This window comes from Macaca mulatta, chromosome 17 (assembly GCF_049350105.2).
Source record: "Macaca mulatta isolate MMU2019108-1 chromosome 17, T2T-MMU8v2.0, whole genome shotgun sequence".
Taxonomy (NCBI): Eukaryota; Metazoa; Chordata; class Mammalia; order Primates; family Cercopithecidae; genus Macaca; species Macaca mulatta.
The window spans coordinates 74,291,369-74,311,662 of NC_133422.1; positions in this window are offsets into that span (position 1 = coordinate 74,291,369).

Below are 20,294 nucleotides of genomic sequence, written 5' to 3' on the forward strand. Positions count from 1 at the left end.
GAGGAATGAGGCAGCTATTAATGTTAAGAAATGACAAAATGCGGCAATTATTAACACTAGGAAAAACAATGTTTTATATGAAAGAACTTGGCTCTGAAGGGTCAATATTTACCACTCATAAAAACGTCAACACTGAATACTGGCATAGCTAAAAATCCCAAAGATGGGATATGTCTTACTCATTTCTACATAATCAGCTTCTATTAATGAGCAAGGTTCATAATAAACGCTCAATGACAGTTTTCACAAATGAATGACTGATCTATTAAATTTGTAAAATCCTCCTTGCTTTCTGTCACTAAAAATGTTATTCCTTCTACCTCTGAGAAGTATTGAATTAACTATCTCGGGAGAGTGAGAGATACAAGGAAAGTGGGATTGGTGGTATATGAGATGTACATCCATATTTATTATTAATAGGATATTAATAAATTTGAAATTGATAAACAAGACATACCAGTATATGCAGATTGTTTGGAAATATGGAGGTAAATACCAAAACAACCCCATATGAGTTGTGTCATCCAAAGTCTTTTGGCTAAATAGCAGAAAGAAGAGCTTTATTAGCAATACCAGCTTGCAAACCAGAAAGAGAGAGTCTCCAGCGTGTACTAAAGGTGGTCTCTCTTTGAGAAGGGAAGGGTGGGTTTGGTTTTGATGCCTCAGAGTGCCCATATTACACAGTACATCTATACATATTTAACAGATTTAGGGGGAAAAGCTACACATATTTATGAGAGAAGCCAAACACATGTGCAATAGGTAAACATAGATGTAACATACATGCCATATTCACTTTGGGTGGAGTTTTAGCATTAAAACGAAGTCAAATTTGGCTGTTTATGTCAAAAGGTGAACTATTAGACACAAAGACAATTTGTGCTCAGCCTCTAAGCTGGCTAAAACAGGTTCAAGGTTTGTAGTTTCTTATTAGAAAAGAATGTTTGTAAGGCCAGTCCTCTGTCCAATCAGTGCTGTAGTGGTCTGTGTTGTAAATCAGAGTTAGGAGGGGTCTGATAGGAGCTATATGACATTTTTATTTTTATTTTTATTTTTTATTTTTTTTGAGATGGAGTCTCGCTCTGTTGCAGTGGCGTGATCTTGGCTACCTGAAACCTCTGCCTCCTACTTTTAAGCGATTCTCCTGCCTCAGCCTCCTGAGTAGCTAGGATTACAGGTGCCTGCCACCAGGCCCAGCTAATTTTTGTATTTTTACTAGAGGTGGGGTTTCACCATATTGGTCAGACTGGTCTTGAACTCCTGACCTCAAGTGATCTGACCACCTCGGCCTCCCAAAGTGCTGGGATTATAGGCATGAGCAACTGCGCCTGGCCGCTATATGGAATTTAACAAGAATGTGGTTCTTCTTGTAGCCCTAGGAATTTAGAAATCTGCCATGCCAGCGGGGCCCTGAATCTTCCACCCATAGGTATCTTTCATTTCCTTAACCTTAGAGTTCATCTTAGTTGATAAAGGGGCATCTATTTTGGTCTCTCAGATCACCGTTGAAAATACTTTCCTCTGGGGAATGAGACGGAATTGGGCAAGGGATTACAGGACTACCATAATTTTAAAATTGTTATTACAGTACTTCACTAAGAGTTCTCTTTCTCTCAGACACACATCCCTCTGAATTAAGACTTTGACTATGCAAGTGTGTCTTGACAAGAGAGAAAACCAAGAATACAGACTAATTTCTACTTTTATTTAATTGAGTTTATGGACTTCATTGACTTGTCAGATGAGAGAGTTAATTCCAATACATCGTAAGCTCTCTGAAACAGAGCTTGTTGCGTTCAGGTTGGAATAGGACTGGGTTAGGGATGTTGGGGCGCTTTCAGTGGAAAATCACAAGCCAGAGTGCCTGAAGTGGGAAGCAGAAGCATATAACCAGACTTACCACTAGTCCAAAGAGTGTCCTTGTGCAAATTCGGAAAAAAAAAAAAAAAAAAAAAGAAAAACAAACAACAAAAAACACCCTTTCTCAAGACATTTTACTGCCATCAGCCAGAACATCACGGTGATAAATACCAAAATTCAATGAAGACAATGGGTATGAACAGCTCTCCCCAGAATCCAGCATTGCGTAATCTTGCAAAACTTTATGCAATAGTCCAGCCTATAACTAAAGCTGGGGATAGGATTGATGAGGGTTGTGAGGGCCCTGAAGAAAACTTTCCCTATCTCATAATGTACTTAAGATTATTAAAGTAGAATTTTAGGGATATTCAATAGATTTTTTTTTTTTTTTTTTTTTTACTTTTCCTATGGTGCTGAGGTAGATGTTAGTGACATAAGAAATATTTCCTAACCATTCTCTCCCCTAAACCAGGAGCTACAAAGATGGGACACATGTCTTATTCATTTCTACATAATCAGTTTCTACTAACAAGTAAGGCTCATTAAAAATACTCAACAACATTTTCACAAATGAATGGCTGATCTATTAAACATTGTAAAATGTGCTTTGCTTTCTGTCATTGAAAATGTTATTCTTTCCATCTCTGAGAAGTTAAGAGCCAGGGCTCTTCTGGAACCTTGTCTGGGTTTGAGTTCAAAACCACCACCTCCTAGTGCTATAGCCTTGAGCACGTTACTCCTAAGATCAGTTTTCTCATATGAAAGATGAACTAAATACAGTATCTACTTTATGGAGTTATTGTGATCATTAAATAAGACAACCTTTAGAAAGTATGTCAGAGGTTGGCACACGGTAAACACTCAATAAGCTTTACTGTTATTACTAAGCCAAGCAATACTCATCTTTTTTTTTTTTTTTTTTTTTTTTGAGACGGAGTCTGGCTCTGTCGCCCGGGCTGGAGTGCAGTGGCCGGATCTCAGCTCACTGCAAGCTCTGTCCCCCGGGTTTACGCCATTCTCCTGCCTCAGCCTCCCGAGTAGCTGGGACTACAGGCGCCTGCCGCCTCGCCCGGCTAGTTTTTTTTTTGTATTTTTTAGTAGAGACAGGGTTTCACCGTGTTTGCCAGGATGGTCTCGATCTCCTGACCTAGTGATCCGCCCGTCTCGGCCTCCCAAAGTGCTGGGATTACAGGCTTGAGCCACCGCGCCCGGCCAATACTCATCTTTTTAAATTTACCATTAACAGCTGTGTCAGTTGGAACTTACATTGGTAGCTAGTAACAAACAACAAAAATAACGTGATCTTTAACTGTTTTTGTCTCAAGTAAAAGAAATTTGAGGGTTAATGGATCTGTACCCCATAGGGTAGTACCATACTTATCAGAGACCCAGTCTCTTCTTATATTCCTACTGTGTAATTTGTAGCGTGCTTCTATCTTTAAGGTTTTCTCATGGTCCAAAGTGGTTGCTGGAGCTCCAGCCACCATGGTTGAGTTCCAGGCAAGAAGCAAGGGAAAAGGACAAAAGTATAAAAGAGTTTGTGCAATCTGGCTATGCTTCTCTTAAGAAGCCTTTCTGGAAGTTTCGTGTTCAGCTGCCATGGAGGCTGTGAAAAGGAGTAGTTCAGCTGATCATATAGAAGAAGAGAATCAATATTGGTTTGACAGCTTGTCTCTTTCATAACTGTAAATTAGGACTCTAACATTGTCATCGCAATAATGGTTTAATTGATCAAAGCATGGCTCCAAAATTAAGTTATCTTCAGTTTTTCCCCTGTGAAAGATATGCCGAAGCCAGTAGAATGCAGATTTTCTTAAAGTTTGTTTGTATGAGGGTAATTAACCTCAAGGTACAAAACTAAGATTTTTGAGTTATGAAAGTAAAACAGGTGGCCAGTCATTTATGTTTTGCATTTAGTACACAAATATGTACATATATATATGTATTTTGTCATTCTGTAAGTTGAAGGATCATAGGATATCTCCAAATTGATACAATATATATAAGGGATGAAGCCAGCCTATATGTGAGGATCAACTCTTTCCTTGATCTAATCATTTAAAAATTACATCACTAATAATTAGCCTAGAAAAAAATATGATCTGATAATTAACACACTTTTCTCATGAGAATGTTCTAAGGACTAGAATGTGATATAGAATGAAATATGAAAAATGTACCTTTTCCTTTGCAACATCTTACATTTTACATAAAAGAAGTCATGAAGATGAGGTGTTTTTGGAGAGAAATATTATAATTCTTGTGAGAATTAAAGCTTAATGATAAACACAGAGATATGGGCTTGAAGGACCCCAGCATGGTCAAGGCAGACTGGGATAGAAAATGCTGATTTCTGGGGTCAGAGGTGAAGGTGGATGTCTTGGGAAATGAGACAGAAGTAGGAGGAGAGATGCAGCTCAGCTTTTGTGATCTAATCAGTACTGCTTGGGTTTGTTGCCATGTTATGAGTGTGTGCTCATGGCCCTGTCTGCTAGCAGTGAATCATGCTTGCAAATAAATAAACATTAATAAACGAAGATGATTTGCATAGTAAATTCCAACTTTAAGTATTAAGTCATAATCCTCACATCTGATTTTTCAAGTTCTCGTATAAAGTTGCCAGATAAAATACAGCATGCCCAGTTACATTTGAATTTCAAATAACTAAGGAATTTTTTTTAGTTTATGTCTGCAATATTGCATAGGACATACTTATACTAAAAAAATTATTCATTGTTTATCTGAAATTCAAATTTAGCTGGTGAACTGAATTTTTATTTGCTGAATTGGGTGAACTTACATGAAGAAAATCACACAATTGTGCCTACTGGTACCATGACTAATATAAAGTTCCTTAACTCAGCAGGACATTACCTCACCTTTTTGTTTTTTTTATAAGACACAGAGATCTTGCTATGTTGCTCCAGCTGGACTCAAGCTCTTGGCCGCAAGAGATCCTTCCTGCCTCAGACTCTGGAGTAGCTGGGACTATATACGTGTGCCACTCTGCTGGCTTAGTAATATAACTTTTCTCTGTCTTTTATGAGCCCCCTCTCATCTTCTCCATGACCTTTATAGTTTTCTCAAACATCTTAGCTTTCTCAGAAAAGGGAAAAAGGGAAGCAGGGACAGCTTAGATAGAATTCCCTCAGACTGTTCCCTATCCCTCCCTCCTCAAATGTCCGTGTCTGTTTTCCTATCCTTGAGTCATTCCTTCTTGTCTCAGATCTGAGGTCCTCTTCCTGTTGAAAATCTTTCCCCTGGGCCAGGCGCAGTGGCTCACGCCTCTAATCCCAGCACTTTGGGAGGCTGAGGCAGGTGGATCACCTGAGGTCAGGAGTTCAAGACCAGCCTAACCAACATGGTGAAACCCCATCTCTACTAAAAATACAAAAAAGTAGACGGTCGTGGTGGTGGGCACCTGTAATCCCAGCTACTCGGGAGGCTGAGGCAGGAGAATCGCTTGAACTCAGGAGGCGGAGGTTGCAGTGAAAGGAGACTGTGCCATTGTACTCCAGCCTGGGTGACAAGAGCCAAACTCCATCGAAAGAGAGAGCGAGCGCGCGCGACAGCGAGAGTGAGAGAGAGAGAGAGAGAGAGAAAATCTTTCCACTGCATGGATTCCAGAAACTTAGCAACTCAGGGATATAGCTTCATCTCCAACTTCTCACTCCCTTCTGCTTCTTTTTCTTTGGCACATGAACAATCCAGGCTCTTTGATGTTTAACCAAAGGTCCTCTTGGCTTTCTGTCACTCTTTCCCCTTTTCTTGGACACTCAAGCTCTTTGAGAAGCAGTCTGCACTGGTGGGTCCCAAACCTGACTAATCATCAGCATTACCTGGGAAATTTATTTAAACTATTTGTTCAAGGTCCTTCTCCAGACCTACTAAATCCTAGGGAAGGACCCTCCTATGCCTAGCCAGTTCTACCTCCTCAATCCCTTTGGGCTCTGTCTCTGCCTTTGAGTGCCCACTGGCTCTGCTTTGGCTCAGGCAAGCATGACTCCTGCTGGGGATACTGTAGCTCTCTTTCAGTTGCCCTACCATGCCTTACATGCCTCTACTCTCCTGCAACACACTTCCAACTGATCCTCAATTTGAACGTCATAAATTCATACATCTTGTCACATTCCTAATTTGAGTCCTTAAAGGATTTCTCTTTGCCTTCAGGATACAATCCAAATTCCTTGGCATGCCAAGCAGAGCTCCTATTTATGCCACTCCTAACTGTGCACCCCAATCATTCATCATTCCCCACTCCCCAAGAATACTTAATCACCTGCAATTTCTCCAGGCACTGCACCTTCTCGCTCCTCAGGTTTTACTTGTGCAACGTCAAAGCTGCTTCTACTTGGAAAACCTTTAGTCCACCTCTTAACCCCGCTCTTCCTTATCCTTTAAGACACAGGAATTACTCATATGCCTGTCTGCCCTTACTACCAATAGTGAGCTCCTTGAGAACAGACAAGGTATCCGATTCATTTTCGTGGCCCTCACTGTATACCACAAGGTCATAATATTTAATAGACAGTTGTAGCTGCTCGTTAAAAGAAAGGATGCCCAGATGAACCATTTAATGATTAAATTAAAAAATATTTAAGGCAGGGGGTAGTGGCTTACACCTGTAATCCCGGTACTTTGGGAGGCTGAGGCGGCAGATCACGAGGTCAAGAGATTGAGACCATCCTGGCCAACATGGTGAAACCCTGTCTCTACTAAAGATACAAATATCAGCTGGGCTGGTGGTGCATGTCTGTAGTCCCAGCTACTTGGGAGGCTGAGGTAGGAGGATCGCTTGATCTCAGGAGGCGGAGGTTGCAGTGAGCTGAGATGGCACGGCTGCACTCCAGCCTGGTACCAGAGCCAGACTCTGTCAAAAAAAAAAAAATTATATATATATATATATATATATACACACACACACACACACACACACATATACATATACATATACATATACATATATACACACACACACATATATTTAAAAGTCAACAAGTTATATCTGAGGGAAGAAGTGTTGGAATGTAAATTAAAATTTCTAAAGGCAACTGAAACTTAGGGCATAGATTTAGAAGTGGATAGAATTTCAAAGTTCATATAATCAATTTTACAAATGCCAGCACTTTAAAAAAAATTAAAATATAAAATGTAATTCAGGGCTGGGCGCGGTGGCTCACACCTGTAATCCCAGCACTTTGGGAAGCTGAGGCAGGCGGATTGTCTGAGGTCAGGAGTTCGAAATTATTTTGGTCAACATGGTGAAACCCTGTTTCTACTGAAAAACCAAAAATTATCCAGGCACAGCGGGGGACACCTGTAATCCCAGCTATTCGGGAGGGTGAGGCAGGAGAATCGCTTGAACCCGAGAGGCAGAGGCTGCAGTGAGCCAAGACTGCACCACTGCACTCCAGCCTGGGCGACAGAGTGAGGCCCTGTCTCAAAACTAAAACAAAACAAAACAAAACAAAACACAAAAAACAAAAACACGTAACTCAGGTTTACACATACATCTCATTAAAACCAACTGGAAGTGTATTTAACTGTTTCCTGTTTTGTTTTGTACCCTTGGCTCTCTCACGTTTCCTTTGTTTATCTTCCTCTTCCCTGTAAAGTCCTACAATGGCTACCAAATTTTCCTTTTTTTTTTTCTTTTTGAGATGGAGTCTCACTCTGTTGCCCAGGCTGGAGTGCAGTGGCACGATCTTGGCTCACTGCAACCTTGGCCTCCCGGGTTCAAGCAATTCTTTGGCTCAGCCTCCTGAGTAGCTAAAATTACAGGTGCCTGCCACCACACCCAGCTAATTTTTGTATTTTTAGTAGAGATGGGGTTTCACAATCTTGGCCAGGCTGGACTTGAACTCCTGACCTTGTGATCCACCCAACTTGGCCTCCCAAAGTGCTGGGATTACAGGTGTGAGCCACCGTGCCTGGCCTTAAATTTTACTTTAAGTTCTGTGATACATGTGCAGAACGTGCAGGTTTGTTACATAGGTATACATGTGGCATGGTGGTTTGCTGCACCTATCAACCGATCATCTAGGTTTTAAGTCCCACATGCATTAGGTATTTGTCCTAATTCTCTCCCTATACTTGCCCCCTACCCTGCGACAGAACCTGGTGTGTGATGTTCCCCTCCCTGTGTCCATGTGATCTCATTGTTCAACTCCCACTTACGAGTGAGAACATGTGATGTTTGTTTTTCTGTTCCTTTGTTAGTTTGCTGAAATCCAGCTTCATCCATGTCCCTGCAAAGGACATGAACTCATTCCTTTTTATGGCTGCATAGTATTCCATGGTGTATATGTGCCACATTTTCTTTATCCAGTCTATCATTGATGGACATTTGGGTTGGTCCCAAGTCTTTGCTATTGTGAATAGTGCCGCAGTAAACATACCTGTGCATGTATCTTTATAATAGCATGATTTATCATCCTTTGGGTATATACCCAGTAATGGGATGACTGGGTCAAATGGTATTCCTGGTTCTAGATCCTTGAGAAATTGCCACTCTGTCTTCCACAATGGTTGAACTAATTTACACTCCCACCAACAGTATAAAAGTGTTCCTATTTCTCCACAGCCTCTCCAGCATCTGTTGTTTCTTGACTTTAATAATCACCATTCTGATTGGTGTGAGATGGTATCTCATTGTGGTTTTGATTTGCCTTTCTTTAATGACCAGTGATGATGAACTTTTTTCATGTTTGTTGGCCACATAAATGTCATATTTTGAGAAGTGTCTGTTCATATCCTTCATCCACTTTTTGATGGGTTTTTTTCCTGTAAATTTGTTTAAGTTCCTTACAGATTCTGGATATCAGACCTTTGTCAAATGGGTAGATTGCAAAAATTTTCTCCCATTCTGTAGGTTGCCTGTTCACTTTGATGATAGTTTCTTTTGCTGTGCAGAAACTCTTTAATTAGATCCCATTTGTCAATTTTGGCTTTTGTTGCAATTGCTTTTGGTGTTTTAGTCATGAAGTAGTTGCCCATGCCTATGTCCTGAATGGTACTGTCTAGGTTTTCTTCTAGGGTTTTTATGGTTTTGGGTTTTACATGGAAGCCTCTAATATATCTTGAGTTAATTTTTGTATAAGGTGTAAGAAAGGGGTCCAGTCAGTTTTCTGCTTATGACTAGCCAGTTTTCCCAGCACCATTTATTAAATAGGGAATCCTTTCCCCATTGCTTGTTTTTGTAAGGTTTGTCAAAGATCAGATGGTTGTATATGTGTAGTGTTATTTCTGAGGTCTCTGTTCTGTTCCATTGGTCTATATCTCTGTTTTGGTACCAGTATCCTGGCTTGTAGATTATAAAATCTTGAAGCAAAAATGATGTAAATAATATTATCTTTCTTCAAGGTATACAGGGATCACTTGTGTATGGTGTATGTATGTTGGATTTGCAAGCCCATGTGCAAAATATGTATTAATCTATCTTGTATCATTCTTTATGCACAAGATTTGTCTTCTGTTGCAAATAGGATAATATTATTTTTCCCTCCAATTGTTTTTTACTGTGGTAATACACATAACACAAAATTTACCATTTTAACTGTTTTTAAGTGTAGAATTCAGTAGTATTAGGTACATTCATATTATTGTACAACTGTCATCACCATCCATCTCCAGAACTCTTTCCATCTTGCAAAACAGAAACTCTACCCATTAAATAATAACCCCCATTTTCCCCATCCTACAGTCCCTGGCATCCACCCTTCTACTTTCTGTCTCTATGATTTTTACTACTCTAAGTACCTCATATAGGTGGAATCATTTGTCTGCGATTGAATTATTTCACTTATCATCATGTCTTCAGTGTTCATCCATCTTGTAGCATGTGACAGAATTTCCTTCTGAGTAATAATGTTCTAAGTATATACCACGTTTTGCTTATTCATTCATCCATGAAAGACACTTGGTTTTCTTTCATGTTTTAGCTATTTTGAATAATGCTACTATGAACATGGGTGTACAAATATCTCTTCTAGACCCTGTGTTCATTTTTGGGGGCTATATACCCAGAAATTATTAATAAATTGCTAGATTATATGGTAATTCTATTACCATATTAGTTTTTTAGAAATGGCCATACTATTTTCCACAATGGCTATACCATTTTACATTCCCACCAACAATGTACAAGCGTTCCAATTTCTCCAAATCCCCATTAATACTTGTTATTTTTTTTTTTCAGTTGTTATCCTAATGGGTGTGAGGGGGTGACTTGTTTTTATTACTAGGATTATTTAACCTAAATTGATTAATTGGATAGCTTAAAGTACTTTTGTTTCTACTGATAATATTTTAGTTTGCTTCTGAAGCATTTTGTTGTTATTAGCAAATGATAGATAAAACATACTGCTTTCATTTCCTGAATACTGATCTATAGCGTTTCTTTTTTTTCCCCTTCAACTTGTAAGTTCCGGATCTATAGTGTTTCTAACATCAGATGATCAGTGACCTTAAATTGATGACATAATCACAGGTACTTCCCAACCTTGAAATTTTGTGGTAAAGTCAAAAAAACTAAGTGTTTTTGTTTTTAAAAAAGGTCACATTTAATGACTATATATTTGATAATATTAAGAATTACTGTTTAGGCTTTTTTTCAAGCTATGTTCATGGATATTGTGATTATGTTTAAAAATGTTCTTATATTTTAGTGGTATGTGCTGTCTTAGTTTGGGCTGTGTAACAAAGTACCATAGACTGTGTGGTTTAAATCAGCAGTCTCCAACCTTTTTGGCACCAGGGACCAGTTTTGTAGAAGACAATGTTTTCACAGAGAGTGGCGGGTGAGGAGATAGTTGGGGATGAAACTGTTCCACCTCAGATCATCCCAGTATTAGATGCTCATAAGGAGTGTGGAACCTAGATTTCTTGCATGCGCAGTTCACAATAGGGTTCGTGCTCCTATGAAAATCCAATGGAGCTCAGGCGGTAATGCTCGCTTGCCCACCGCTCACCTCAGGCTGTGTGACTCAGTTCCTAACAGGCCATGGACCAGTACCAGTCTGTGGCCTAGGGTTTGAGGACTCCTGGTTTAAACAACAGATATTTATTTCTCACAGTTCCAGAGGCTGGAAATACAAAAATCAGACTGCCAAAATGTTTGGGTTCTGGTGAGGACACTCTTCCTGGTTCCAGACTTTTCATTATATTATTACATGGCAGAAAGAAAGCAAGAGAGCTGTCTAGGGTCCCTTTTATAAGGGCACTAATCCATTCATGAGAGTTCCGCCAGGACCTAATCACCTCCCAAAGGTCTCATTTCCTAATATCATCGCACTGGGTGTTAGGATATCAACATATGAATTTTGGGGAGGAACAACTATTCAGACCACAACACATACTAAAATGTTTACAGACAAAATTATATCATGTCTTAGATTTGCTTCAAAACAATACAGTAGAGGATAGGTGGTGAGAAGAGGGAGGTTATAGATGAAACAAGATTGGTAATCAGCTGATAATCATTGAAACTGAGTGATAGATTCATGGAGGTTTATTATACTGGTCTCTCTACTTCTGAGCAAATTATAATCTTTTTTTAAAACTTTATTTTATTTTTTTATTTTTTTGAGACGGAGTCTCACTCTGTTGACCAGGCTTGAGTGCAGTGGCACAATATCAGCTCACTGCAAGCTCCACCTCCTGGGTTCAAGTGATTTTCCTGCCTCAGCCTCTTGAGTAGCTGGGGCAAATTATGATTTTTAATTTTAAAGACTTCTTTTTTTAAAAAAAAAGCTGTATTAAATCCACTTAATTTTTAAGTATTTGAAAAGATTACATTGGTAAGTATATTGAGAGTTGTTTTTCCCTTAATGCAGAAAAGAAAAATGTAAAATAAGATCTGTATATTATACTCACATATAGCTTTTCTCATATTTTATTCTTACCATAGATGATTGATTATTCTCAAATGATATTAAGCTTGGCTCATACTAGAAACAATGTTTTTCTCTTCTCTCCCTCTGTCTCTCCCTCTCTTCCTTCCTTCCATCCCCAGGATAGACTTGAACTCTGGGCTTAAACAATCCTCCTGCCTCTGCCTCCCAAGTAGCTGGGACTGCTGGTGTGCACCATCATGCCTAGCTAGAAACAATTTTTAATGTCTAAATATTGCATAATGAGTTGCACAAAATTGTGACAAAAACACACTGCTCTTGAATTGACGCATAATCCAAGCATGCCACTCTCTGGCTACAGACATAGTGCAGTTCTGTACAACGTAACTTCCTGCAATGATGGAAATTTACTATATCTGCTCTGTCTAATATGGTAGCCACTAATCACATATGGCTATTAAACTGACTAGTGCAACCAAGTGGCTAACACAACTGTTGAGTGGTTAATGCAACTGGGAAATTAACATTTAAATCTACTGATTATCATTTATATGTTTAAGCACTTTCCTTTAGAAGATTTGACAAATTATGTTTTTTGTTTGTTTGTTTGTTTGTTTTGAGACAGAAGTTCACTCTTCTTGCCCAGGCTGGAGTGCAATGGCGCAATCTCGGCTCACTGCAACCTTCACCTCCTGGGTTCAAGCGATTCTCCTGCCTCAGTTTCCTGAGTAGCTGGGATTACAGGCATGTGCCACCACATCCAGCTAATTTTGTATTTTTAGTAGACAGGGTTTCTCCATGTTGGTTAGGCTGGTCTCGAACTCCCAACCTCAGGTGATTCACCCACCTCAACCTCCCAAAGTGCTGGGATTTATAGGTGTGAGCCACCACACCCGGCCTTGACAAATTATGTTTTTCAGTTAAGATATACATCCTTTCACAAGTGGAAAATAAAATAAAAAGGTTAGTCCATAAATGAAAAAAATCAGGGATTAGTAGTTATACTACTTGACATCAAATACTTTCTTGATGTTAAAACTTAAACTGAAAAAGCATTACAAATAAGTTATCTGTAAACAACTGTATTAGTTTGAAGAGCTTCCATAAGAAAACACCACAGACTGGGTGGTTTAAGCAACATAAATCTATTTCTTACAGTTCTGGAGGCTAGAAGTACAAGATCCAGTTGCGATTAGCATTGGTGATCTGATAAGGCCTCTCTTCCTGGCTTGTAGATGACCATCTTTTCACTGTGTCCTAATATGGCCTTTCTTCTGTGCATGCATGCAGAAAGAGAGATCTCTGGTGTCTCTTCCTTATCCCGTAAAGACAACAATCTTATCAGATTAGCGCCCCATCCTTGTGACCTCACTTAAACTTAATTGCCTTGCTTAAAGGCCCTATCCTCGAATACAGTCACTCAGGGGTTAAGGTTTCAACACATGAATTTTAAGGGGATACAATTCAGTCCACAACAATAACGATATAGATTTTAAGTGCAGTTAGTTCATTATTAATCTACCTTCTTTTAAGATTTCAGGCCGGGCGCGGTGGCTCAAGCCTGTAATCCCAGCACTTTGGGAGGCCGAGACGGGCGGATCACGAGGTCAGGAGATCAAGACCATCCTGGCTAACACGGTGAAACCCCGTCTCTACTAAAAAGTACAAAAAACTAGCCGGGCGAGGTGGCGGGCGCCTGTAGTCCCAGCTACTCAGGAGGCTGAGGCAGGAGAATGGCGGGAACCCGGGAGGCGGAGCTTGCAGTGAGCTGAGATCTGGCCACTGCACCCCAGCCTGGGCGACAGAGCGAGACTCCGTCTCAAAAAAAAAAAAAAAAAAAGATTTCATTATTTACATGTCAAACCAAGGATTTTAAATAGCTAATGATAAGTTAACATTTATAGAATGCTTACCATATGTGAGGCACTATTCTAAGTATTTTATATGTTTTAACACATTAACCCCATACCAACCCTAAAAGCTAGGTATACCATTAACATTCTCATTTTTCAACGAAGAATCTGAGACATAGAGAAGTAGTAACTTCCTCAAGTTTATGCTAGCAACTGGTGAAAGTCAGAATTTGAACCAGAAATTTGTTTCAATCCTTTCTTTAATTTCTTTGCTATACTATTGCTCTTGAAATAATTTGCTTAGAGAAGGATTAAGAGAGAATGGTTAAGTACTTGTTAAAAATGTGTTCACAAATTTTCTCATCACTTTGGAAAAATCCCATGTAGGTAATTATATTATAAAGTTAAGTGGAAAAAGGATACAAAATTGAATATAGAGAATTGTTCATTATGTTTAATCTCCCCCTACCCTCAAAAAACTATGCTTAGAAAAAAAGACCTGAAATAAATCTGTTGTCTACCTTTTGTATGTTCAAAATTTCTTTTATCAGAAAAGTGTTTATTATAAAACTTTAGTTATTAAAATTATGAAGAATATTTAGAAGTTATTTATGGTTGTATTAATAACCAAAGTTAGAGGCAATCTAAATCTAGTTTGTTGTAAAAGTTCATTAAAAATCCAGCTGAAAAGATTTGGCCATTTATTTTCCCAGATGTTTACCCTGATAATTAGAGTAGTTTTAGTTGAGTCTAAAGATGCTTTTATTTATAATGAATTATTAAGTCTATATTCTTAAAGGTATGATTTTATTTTTCAGATAAACAAAGTAAAACAGTTATCCCCAAAGACAAATCATTGGTACTCCTTAAATTGAATTTTTTGACTTGACTTTTCTGAGGTTACCAAATAGATTGTGGGTAGAAAAGAAAGCTCATGTTTTACAAATGATTCCTGTCTTCCTTCACTGATTTCAGTATTTTACAAGCTAAAAACATCTTCAGGACATGCCACATATACACAATCTAAGATGACTTTTAATAAAGCAAGAGACACATTGCATACCTTAGTCTGGACTCCTGAGATGTCTGGAACTGACTTGAATTGTCTTCTCTTGCCAGGAGTCATGTTTCTAGCTGCTAATTGTTGGATACCTACTATTTGCAGGGTTTATTCTAGGTATCTCATTATTTTATTAAATCCTCACTCCAGTCCAGTGAGGTAGATATTTTCACTTCCATTTTACAATGAGGAAATTAAGATACAAAGCGAAAATTCAACTTGGCCAGGGCCAGCTGCTGTGTAAGTAACAGAACCAACTTTAAAATTCAGCTCTGCCAAGGGCAGTAGTTATGAAGATTAAATAAAATAACTCAGGTAGAAACAACCCAATGTTCATTCGTGGATGAATGGATAAAGGGAATGTGGTTTATAATGCAAGTGTATATTATTTAACCAAATAATTCTTACACTTAATACAACATGGAATGAAATTCTGACACATACTACAAACAAAAAGCAATAGGATTTTGACATATACTATAACATGGAAGAACCCCAAAGACATTATGCTAAATGAAATAAGCCAGACACAAAAGGACAGATATTGCTTGCTTCCAGTTATGTAAGGTAACTAGAAGTGTGACAGTCATAAAGACTGAAAGTAGAAAGGTGGTTGCCAGAGGTTGGAAGGAGATGGGAATGGGGAGCTAATGTTTAATGGGTACACAGTTTCATTTTGGGATGATAAAAAAGTTCTGGAGATGTGGTGGTGGTGGCCGTGGTGGCATAACAATGTGAATGTACTTAATGTCACTAAAATGTACATTTAAACATAGTTAAAATCATAAATGTTATGTTATTTATATTTTTTCAGAGTAAAACAGTCACCCATAAAGTCTCTTCAGTAGAGTTCTAGCTCATTATAGAACCAACATATGGTTGAGGATCACAAGAGACTATTTGTAATAATAAATAAAAGGAGGTCATTAATGAGGTACCATTTAAGTGGTCAGACCTATTGACATTTAGAGAAAAATCAGGGAAAAATTTAGAGAACTGTACTTACACTTAGAGAAAATCAGAGAAAAATTTGTGGAGAACTGTCAGAAGTTTTCTAAACCTCGTTTGCAAAGTATGATACTTTTTTTAAACCTCCTGAAATACTCCTTTCTTGAAATTAAAAATTCTTAAGAAATGACACAGCATCTTATGGTTATTTCTACCTAGCAATGGAAGGGAAACTTCAACCAAGTTTAGTCAACAAATCAATAATGAGGCCTTTATCAGGGGAACCCCACCCCCGATATTCAGCGTGGGTTCTTTTCTATTTCCCTAAGCGTTGGCTGGTCTGAGAAATAAAGGGAAAGAGTACAAAAGAGAGAAATTTTAAAGCTGGGTGTCCAGGGGAGACATCACATATTGGCAGGTTCCGTGATGCTCCCTGAGCCGTAAAACCAGCAAGTTTTTATTAGCAATTTTCAAAAGGGGAGGGAGTGTACGAATAGGGTGTGGGTCACAGAGATCTCATGCTTCACAAGGTAATAAAATATCACAAAGCAAATGGAGGCATGGCGAGATCACAGGACCACAGGATGGGGTGAAATTAACATTGCTAATGAAGGTTTGGGCACGTATTGTCATTGATAACATCTTATCAGGAGACAGGGTTTGAGAGCAGACAACCAGTCTGACCAAAATTTATTAGGGGGGAATTTCCTCATCCTAATAAGCCTGGTAGCACTACAGGAGACCAGGGCTTATTTCATCCCTTTGTCTTTGACCGTAAAAGACAGCCGTCCCCAAAGCAGCCATTTCAGAGGCCTACCCTCAAGGGCCATTCTCTTTCTCAGGGATGTTCCTTGCTGAGAAAAACAATTCCGCGATATTTCTCCTATTTGCCTTTGAAAGAAGAGAAATATGGCTCTGTTCCACCTGGCTTACCGGCAGTCAGAGTTTAAGGTTATCTCCCTTGTTCCCTGAACATTGTTGTCATCCTGTTCTTTTGTCAAGGTGCCCAGATTTCATATTGTTCAAACACACATGCTCTACAAACAATTTGTGCAGTTAATGCAATCATCACAGGGTCCTGAGGCAACATACATCTTCCTCAGCTTATGAAGATGACAGGATTAAGAGATTAAAGACAGGCATAGGAAATCACAAGGGTATTGACTTGGGAGGTGATAAGTGTCCATGAAATCTTCACAATTTATGTTCAGAGATTGCAGTAAAGACAGGCATAAGAAATTACAAAAGTATTAATTTGGGGAGCTAATAAATGTCCATGAAATCTTCACAAATTTACGTTCTTCTGCCATGGCTTCAGCCAGTCCCTTCATTTGGGGTCCCTGACTTCCCACAACAGGGTTTATTCTATGCAGGTCTTATGTTAGATATTGAAAGTGGAAACATCCAATCCTCTGCAGCCAGAGCTGGACGGCAGGGGAAGCAAGCCCAGATAAAAAATTATAAAGAAACGAGGTGAGCAGGCAAAACTGATAAAGTGTTCTGAAGGGAACATCAAAAGAAAGAGACAGATAGTCACTGGGATGTTCACATGGACAAACACACTCCCTGAAACTAAAGGTCAAATACAGAACTGACAAAATAAAACAAAACTTCAAAGAGACCATCTGCTGATGGACAGTTCTGTACCAATTTATTCCTCCTCTCCCTATTTTGTAGTATGATTTTTCCTCTTCTACCTTGGGCATTTTCAACACAGGCATAGAGAAAGAGGCAGAAAGTGAGGCAAATCGACCACATCTGACCATCCGCCAGAAGCCTGGTTCCTAAAGCCAAGAAGAATGAAAAGGGACGTCAATATCTCTACCTCCATTTCTATATCTAACAAGGGACCCATTTCCAGAAAAATAATGTGTTGCTGCAAATCCAAGAAAAAAAGTAGGAGACTCAATACAAAAATAGACAAATAAATAGGTCGGCAAAGATGACCTCCAGATGGTCAAGAAGCATATAAAGAAGAGTTTAACAGTCACTGGAAAATCCAAATTAAAATAACCAGATACAACTATAGTCTCATCAGAATAGCTAAAATAAGAAACAGAGACAATACAAAATGTTTGTGAAGCTGTGGCTCACCTGGAATTCCCACACATTGATGATGGGAGGAAAAACTGGAATAACCATTTTACAAAACCATTTAGCAGCATCTACTAGAGCTGAATATACACACATGTGTCTGTGTGTGTGTATATATATACACACTATATTCATTTGCAGGAATATACTCATCAGAAATTGCGCATATATTCACCACAACATGTACAAGAGTATTCTTAGCAGTATTGTTTGTAATAGCTCTCTTATGGATTGAACTGTGTCCCCTCCACCCTCCAAATTCATAGGTTAAAGTCCTGGCCTGAGAATGTGATCTTGTTTGGAAATGGTGTTGTTGCAGGTTTTATTAGTTAAGATGAAGCCATACAGGAGAAGTGTAGGTCCCTAATCCACTATACTGGTGACCTTATAAATTGAGAAAATTTGGATATAGAAATGTACATAGAGAAAATGCCATATCAAGATGAAGACAGAGGTCAGGGTGATACTTTTACAAGCCAAGGAATACCAAAGATTGCCAGCAAACCACCAGAAACTATGGGAGAGGCATGGAACATATTTTTCCTTACATCCCTTCAAAGGAATCAACCCTTCTGACACCTTGATCTTGAACTTCTAGCCTCCAGAACTATGAGACAATACATTTCTGTTGCTTAAGCCACTTGGTTTGTGGTGCTTTGTAACAGCAGCCCTAGGAAACTAATGCAAGACCCCAAACAGAAACAACTCAAATGCTCACCAGTCATATTTATTTAGTAAAACAGGTAAATAAATAGTGTATTTACACAATGAAGTACTGTACAGCAACAAATATGAATCAACTATAACTACACCCAACAATATGAATAAATCTTACAAACATGAAGAAAATGAATCAGACTCAAAAGGATACATATAGTATGATGCTATGTACATAAAGTTAAAAAACAGTAGAAACTAATTTATGGTGTTACAAGTCAGGATGATGGTTACCCTTTGCACAAAGGTAGAGGCAAGAAGTGTACTGGGGTCTTTTGAGGTTCTGGAAATATTTTGTCTCTTAATGTGGGTGCTGGTTTCATGGGTTTGTTCAGTTGATGGAAAAATCATCAAGGTGTACAAGTATATTAAAGTATACATAAGGTGTATACTTTCCTGTATTGATGTATATTGTGATAAAACGTTGTTAAAGTAAAAAAAATAATAATAATAAGCCAGCAAATCTTCCTTCTCTAGTTGTGACCTTTGTTAAAATTTCTTAAGATTCTAAGACTCAGTTTCCTGCTATGTGAAATGGTAATAACAATAGTACTTATTCTGTATGTTTGTTGTGAGTTGATACAATGAAGTTGTGACTTAATACATATGAAGCACTTAGCAAAATGCTAGCAGCATTCAATAAATGTAAGCTATTATTGCCATAATTATTATGATCGACAAACATATAATAGTTTCACTTCTGGATAAACAACTAGTGACATATTTTCCATGGTTGCACACACTGGAATCTATGAATTTTGTGACGAGTCATTATGTAAGGTAAAAGCTCAGACACATAGCCTAGAAAAAATATGGAGCTAAGTTGGGAGACGTAACCGACTTGTCTGTTCTATTAGATAGCCTCTATCCTCCCTGAATTACAATTTTTACTCCACATTTTAAGTGCAAAATATTTTAAAATTTTTCTTTTTTTCTTCTTTGGGAGCCACTGGAAAATGAAAGAAAAGAAAAGCACCTCTAGGAATTATAAGCCTTTATATTTGTATGGTTATATTTTCACTTGAGCCTCACAACAACCAGACAGGGATGGAATTAATATTCTGATATTAAAGATGAGCAAACCAGCTCAACAGGTTAAGTAACTTATCTGGGGTCACCTTGCTAATATACAGCAGAGTTGGGACCAAGGCTATTACAAAATTATTTGGATAATTCAGGAAGTGAAGGAAGGAGATGCTTTGTTTTTGTTGTTTTTGAGACAAGGTCTTGCTCTGTTACCTTGGTTGGGGTGCAGTGACGTGATCATAGCTCACTGCAACCTCTAACTCCTGGGCTCAAGGGATCCTCCTGCCTCAAGTTCCCAAGCAGATGGCACCACAGGTACATACCACTGCACCTAATTTTTTAATTCATCTATTTTTTGTAGTGACAGAGGCTTCACTTTGTTGCTGAGGCTGGTCTCTGGGTCTTGCTCTGTTACCCAGGCTGGAGTGCAGTGATGTGATCATAGCTCACCTCAACCTCTAACTCCTAAGCTCAAGTGATCCTTTTGCCTCAGCCTCCTAAAAGTGCTGGGATTACAAGTGTGAGCCCAGCTGGGAGGAGAATAATGCAAGGTGAATAGTAAGAGAATATCTGCTTGAGCAATGATGTCCAATAAACTTTCTGTGATGATGCAAATGTTCTATATTTGCTCTGTCCCATATGGTAACCACTAGACACATGTGGTGACTGAGCACTTGAAATGTGGCCAGTATGACTGAAGAACTGAATGTTTAATATTTTAACATTTATATTTAAGTGATCATACGTGGCTAGTGGCTACTATATTGGACAGCGTAGCTGTATTGTTTCAGGAATCATGGTAAAGTTCCATGGTCAAAATTTGGAGGCTGGACCAAGTGACGTAGGCTCCCACATACTTTACGTGTTTAGGTTCTCTTTTATCCC